The following is a 7,297-nucleotide window of genomic DNA, read 5'->3' as shown; positions in this document are numbered from 1 at the left end:
GCGGAAGGCTGCCCATGAGTGCCCTGTGACGTAAGCTCGTGACGTTTCAGAAGCGCGCACTTTTGTGGATTTTTAAAAATTCATTAAAAATCAACCACGGTGCTTTAAAATTCGGCGATGGTGAATTTTTTAGTTTTGAGGGTCAATGAACACTATCCAATAGCCAAAATATGAATATTTAATAGGTTGCAACTTCCCTCTTAAGCCGCAGAATACGGTAGATAATCCGCAAAAAACGATACTGGTGTATACAATTTCTTTAAAAATCAATCACACTCGCAGAGGTTTAAACAACAATAAATCCTCATTAATGCGGATCCCATCAGGGCCAGATTAACTAAAAGTGAGACCCTAGGCCCACAATGCTTTAGAGCCCGCCCCCCTCCAATCCCCTCTCTATTCCATCACTTTAAATCGATGCAAAATGATGTTTAATATTTACTTAAAATAGTATTTTTTTTTTATTATTTTCAAAAAAATACATGATTTTTTAATGCTATGCATACGTTTTGCTTTTTTAATTCGGGGTCCCTTAGGTCAGTGGCGTAGCCATGGGGGGATAGGGGGGTTAGAACCCCCCATGAGCCCCCAAAAATTATATATATATATATATATATATATATATATATATATATATATATATATATATATATATATATATATGTGTGTGTGTGTGTGTGTGTGTGTGTGTGTGTGTGTGTATATATATAAACTCGAGGGCATAGCTTTACTTTAAACTTCAGAAAAAATTAACTCCCCCTAAGGATTTTTTCTCGCTACGCCACTGCCATAGGTTGATGGGGGCCCCAGTCCTAGGCCTAGTTGGCCTGTGCCTTAATCAAGCCCTGAACCCCATTAAACCGGACTTCACTTAATCCGGACGACCATTTAGACGGAATGTTTCATTTATACCCGCGGGAGCTGAGCTCCTTTTTATAGAAACTCAATGTAAAAAAATGTTTAAAGTTAAAAATAGGATCGCTCGCTATTGTAAAGCGATCACACACATGCGCGATCAAATCTGGCAAACAGTTAAACTGTAGCAGATCGAACTAGATTACGCGAAAAACGTATAGGGGAGGAGGGAGGAAACTTTTCGAGCAAAACTGGTCCGGTCATTCGTTTGCGCGCGTAGGTAGAGTGACTCTAGAATCAGTAAGTAGTTTGGATGTAAAAAGAAGGTTTCAAATAGTCGTGCAAATTCAAATATCAGTAATTAATATAATAGATTTAAAGCATGACTCTATAAGAACGTTTCTTTTCATTTTGGATGTACTTTATGAAAGACAATCATTTTTTTTTTAAACCCACTACCGCGACTCTGAGGGTTACATCTAATATTCACATTGTACTTCCATACACAGTAAAACCTCTCTACAACGATACTGTTGGGACCTAAAAAAATATTGTTATAGACAGGTTATCGTTATAGACAGTTTGATTATTCATGCTCACATTTTGCTCGGACCAAGGAAAATATCGTTAGACATGTTTATTGTTATAGAAAGTATTGTTATAGACAGGTTTCACTGTTAGGGAGTTATTCACTGGAGTGGTGCAGTGTAGCTGTTTACAATGAAGTTGTTGGTACTGATGCAAGTTAAAGCTTCAATCATAGTCAGAAACCTGTTTTGAAGACATAAAAAATAATAAAAACAATCCACCCGATATAGTAAAACCTGTCTATAACAATAAACCTGGCTATAACAATACTGTCCATAACAATTAACCTGTCTATAACGATACTGTCTATAACATTGAACCTGTCTGTAACATTACTGTCTATAACAATAAACCTGTCTAAAACAATACTGTCTATAACAATAAACCTGTCTATAAAAATACTGTCTATAACAATAAACCTGTCTATTACAATATTGTCTATAACAATAAACCTGTCTATAACAATACTGTCTATAACAATAAACCTGTATATAACAATACTGTCTATAACAATAAACCTGTCTATAAAAATACTGTCTATAACAATAAACCTGTCTATTACAATATTGTCTATAACAATAAACCTGTCGATAACAATACTGTCTATAACAATAAACCTGTCTATAACAATAAACCTGTCTATAAAAATACTGTCTATAACAATAAACCTGTCTATTACAATATTGTCTATAACAATAAACCTGTCTATAACAATACTGTCTATAACAATAAACCTGTATATAACAATACTGTCTATAACAATAAACCTGTCTATAAAAATACTGTCTATAACAATAAACCTGTCTATAACAATATTGTCTATAACAATAAACCTGTCTATAACAATACTGTCTATAACAATAAACCTGTATATAACAATACTGTCTATAACAATAAACCTGTCTATAAAAATACTGTCTATAACAATAAACCTGTCTATTACAATATTGTCTATAACAATAAACCTGTCGATAACAATACTGTCTATAACAATAAACCTGTATATAACAATAATGTCTATAACAATAAACCTGTCAATAACAATACTGTCTATGACAATAAACCTGTCAATAACAATACTGTCTATAACAATAAATCTGTCTAAAACAGCACTGTCTATAACAATAAACCTGTCTATAACAATAAACCTGTCTATAACAATACTGTCTATAACAATATACTTGTCAATAACAATACTGTCCATAACAATACTGTCCATAACAATAAACCTGTAAATCTGTCTAAAACAATACTGTCTATAACAACAAACCTGTCTATAACAATACTGTCTATAACAATAAACCTGTCTATAGCAATACTGTCCATAACAATAAACCTGTCTATAACAATACTGTCTATATCAATAAATCTGTCCATAACGATATTTTCCTTGGTCCGAGCGAAATGTCAGCATGAATAATCAAACTGTTTATAACGATAACCGGTCTATAACAATATTTTTTTAGGTCCCAACAGTATCGCTGTAGACAAGTTTTTACTGTACGTGAGAAATGCCTGTACTACAGAGCCGGAGTTATATATAGACATATTTTGATATTGAGACATATTTTGAACACATAAACCACTTGCCCTCGGCTCCCCGTTTTCGGAATAGAAGGTCTTAAATTCGAAAATCAAAAGTCGCCAAATTTAGCGAAAAAATTCTAAGCCCCAAGACGGCAGAGCTCTTAGGGGAGTAAATGATGACGATGAGCAGAGAGATGGTCATAGGCAGGGCTACGGAGTCGGACTGATTTTGGGGAATAGGATTTGGCATGGGCACTTAGGAGGGGTCATGGTGCAAAATGGGCATTGAAATTTGGGGGGGGGGGGGTGTTGAGGGGTATTTTTCACACTTGGATAAGGGGAGGGGGAGTGCGCCCTAGCTTTTGGTGAGAATGGGCAGCCTTGAGAGTTGGAGTCGGGAGTCGAGTGCTTTAAAACTCTTTGAGTCGGAGTCGGTCATTTTTCTCTCCGAGTCCACAACATGGCTATGGAGTCAGAGTCGAGTACTTTAAAACTCTTTGAGTCGGAGTCGGTCATTTTTTTCTCCGAGTCCACAACATGGCTATGGAGTCAGAGTCGAATACTTTAAAGCTCTTTGAGTCGGAGTCTTTCATTTTTGATCCGAGTCCACAACATGGCTATGGAGTCAGAGTCGAGTATTTTAAAAATCTTTGAGTCGGAGTCGGTCATTTTTTTCTCCGAGTCCACAGCATGGCTATGGATTCAGAGTCGAGTGCTTTAAAACTCTTTGAGCCGGAGTCGGTCATTTTTTTCTCCGAGTCCACAGCATGGATATGGAATCCGAGTCGAGCACTTTAAAACTCTTTGAGCCGGAGTCGGTCATTTTTTTCTCCGAGTCCACAGCATGGCTATGGATTCAGAGTCGAGTGCTTTAAAACTCTTTGAGCCGGAGTCGGTCATTTTTTTCTCCGAGTCCACAGCATGGCTATGGATTCAGAGTCGAGTGCTTTAAAACTCTTTGAGCCGGAGTCGGTCATTTTTTTCTCCGAGTCCACAGCATGGATATGGAATCCGAGTCGAGCACTTTAAAACTCTGAGTCGGAATCAGTCATTTTTCTCTCCGAGTCCAAACCATGGATATGGAATCAGAGTTGAGCACTTTAAAACTTTTTGAGTTGGAGTCGGTCATTTTTCTCCGAGTCCACAACATGGCTATGGAGTCAGAGTCGAGTACTTTAAAGCTCTTTGAGTCGGAGTCGGTTATTTTTTCTCCGAGTCCACAACATGGCTATCTATTCAGAGTCGAGTACTTTAAAACTCTTTGAGTCGGAGTCGGTCATTTTTTCTCCGAGTCTAGACCATGGATATGGAATTAGAGTCTAGCACTTTAAAACTCTTTGAGTTGGAGTCGGTCATTTTTCTCCGAGTCTACAACATGGTCAGAATCGAGTCTGACTGGTTCTGGGGTAAGGGAGTCGGGACTCGAAGACTTTAAAACTTCATGAGTAAGAGTCGTATTTGGTGGTTTCCCCCCAGAGTCGGGATTTCGGGATTAGGTAATGGAGTCGGAGTCAAAGCCAAAATCAGACATGTATTCAATGTTTGGTAAGTGTAACGTAGCCCAAAAGGAAATGAGAAAATAGAGCACTTACCGTAAGCAGGAATTCGAACTTTCTGGAGCACTAGAAAGGAAAAAGAAAGGAATTAAATCCAGGAAACATATTCTCCGGGACAGGGGCGTGTACAGACATTTTGGGGCCCGTCACAGATGACTTCTACGCCCCCCCCCCCTCTGTATTGTTTACCCCTACGTCCTTACATATAACTCACTCAGGGCCGTAACCAGATTTTTGGTTACTAGGGGGTTTTACCAAACACATTTTCTAAAACATTTATAGGATCTATCAAATTTGGTTTCATGTGCATTCTATTGATTTTTGTGGCAATAGATTATCTAAATGGAAGGAGGGGCTGTTCCTACAAAACGCCATATTGTTACATAATATAAATGAATTTCTCAATAACTACCATAAACACACAAAGAGTTTGTACAATTTTTCAGTCATACTAATTTCATCTCACAAATAATATTGAAATATTTAAAAAATCAACAATATTATTTTTGTCACCAAATTATAAATCTATATATATATAAATGAATGTTTGTCTGTATGTCATCCATGAACTCAAAAACTACCCGGCAGATTTGGCTGAAACTTTCACCGTTTGTTGTTTTTGGTACTGGGAATGTTTATAGACCAGTTGGATAAAAATCCGATCCTTTTTTATTCCAATTTAAGTCACAATCCATTGGATAAATACGAATAAAATGCAGAAATTAATTCGCGTGAAAGATCTCATTGATAAGAAGTTAGCATTTTTCTTGAGTTTGAACAAATAAATTTATTGTTTTATGGCTTTTCATGCAACGGGGGGATTTAAAACTTTTTCTATTTGATATTTTTAGCGATGGATGGATCTTGCAAACGGCGTGAGTACAAAATTTGAGGCTTCACTGGATACCTGGACCGATTATTATGAAAATGGCTATAGATATGTATTTTTCCACGGAGAAGGTGCATCATAGGCTCATTGAAGCCACTCGCCACCAGGTGGCACTGCAGAGTAGCCACTTCTGCCCCCTTCAACCGATTGTCATGAAAATCAGTATAATGATGTATTTTTTTGTTGCCGTAGCAACGCGCGTCGGGTACAGCTAGTAACAAATAAAATAAAGAAATCATGGAAAGCATTTCTTTGGATGAAAAACTTCGGAGGGGGGGGGGTTGAACCCTGTAAACCACCCCTTGCATACGGCCCTGATATTCACTCTTCATTTTGAAAATCTCGGGTCCCTTCAGACTCGATCCCTGGCTAACAGGCGTCCCATCCCCCTCCCCCCTCCCTGTGCACCCCCCTGCTCTCGAATGGGTTCTTTGTATAATTCCTGAAATATGCGTCAGCAATTTGTATTTTTATTTGTTTAATTACAACGCTATTAGACTTGCGGAGCATCACACAAAATTATAGTATGATGTTTATGAAAAATAATAATGCAAAAAAAAAGTTAGTTTACAATTCGTGAAATTTGCTTAATAAATTAATTTTAAAGAGAACTACTGTTTGACCGCGGATTGTATGTAATTTGGCAATCAGCCAAGTGAATGCGATTCCATCTAAATGAATACAATAGGGGAGATGGAAAAATAGCGATGGGATTTTGATGCACGCGTTTCATAATTTCACCAGGGCCTTATTGTCTTTATTGAGGTGAAAGTGAGTGGAAACACAATGAGTTTCTATGGAAACAACAAAAAGAAAATAAAATGTTTTCATTTCGTTCGGAAATTTAAAAGCAAAATCGTAAACTCCAAATTATGTTGCAAACAAAATAAATCAATTCATTTTTCAGTGAGAATATCGATCGAATACAGTTTGATTTAAAAATTATTGCAGTGAATTAATTGCAATTTTTATAAAACTGAGTAGAAATAATTAAGGGACAAATGCGCACATCTGTCAGAAAAACTACTATCCCTAAAAGGTATTAGACACATCCATTTCCGTCTGTAAACCGGATATTAGCCTTTCCATACAATCCGTGGTTAGACAGTATCGTTTTGCACTTCCATTCAGTGCAAATTTTGAAGGTACGTGCAAACGTTTTGTGTAACAACGTGCGGTCAAAGCAGAAATCAACACCGGGTCTTACCAAAAAAAAAAGTGCAGCAAAGAAAAAATTTTGAATAAGTAGCTATCGCAATCGAAAGAGTATATTGAGACATATTTTGAACACATAAACCATTTGCCCTCGGCTCCCCGTTTTCGGAATAGCAGCTCTTAAAGTCGAAAAACAAAAGTCGCCAAATTTAGCGAAAAATCTAAGTTTCTGGAAACGGTGAGCGAACTACCAATACCTTCGAATGCTAACGAAGCAACGGCGAGCGATTAAATGTCCTTTTTTTGCTACTGTTTTAAAATGTCGCCAGACTTTGCACGTTATACAGTCAACTCGCAAACTCGAAGTGTTATAACTAAAATATTCCTTTGTCTTGAAGGTTTTATTGGGTCTAAAAACCGAGTTATCGAGAGTTGACTATTTCGGAAACGGGGGGGGGGGGGGGGGAGGGCAAATGATTTATGCGGCAAAAAAACCTGCCTCATTGTGATCTTTCGATTGCCAAATATTTAATTATTTTTCATCATTATATTCGATTAAAGTAGTTTCTTGGTTAAGGGGGACAACAAAGGGGACAATTTTTGTGTCCTTCGTTAAGCAGGACACAAAAATAAAAATCGTCAAATTTTGCAATTTTTTATTACTTAAAACACTTTTCCGTTTTTTTTCCTGCTTAAAAAGACGTTTGAATCTTTTTTCTATCTTAAT

Source organism: Uloborus diversus, unplaced genomic scaffold (assembly GCF_026930045.1).
Source record: "Uloborus diversus isolate 005 unplaced genomic scaffold, Udiv.v.3.1 scaffold_15, whole genome shotgun sequence".
NCBI classification, from domain to species: Eukaryota; Metazoa; Arthropoda; class Arachnida; order Araneae; family Uloboridae; genus Uloborus; species Uloborus diversus.
This window is presented reverse-complemented; position numbering follows the sequence as displayed.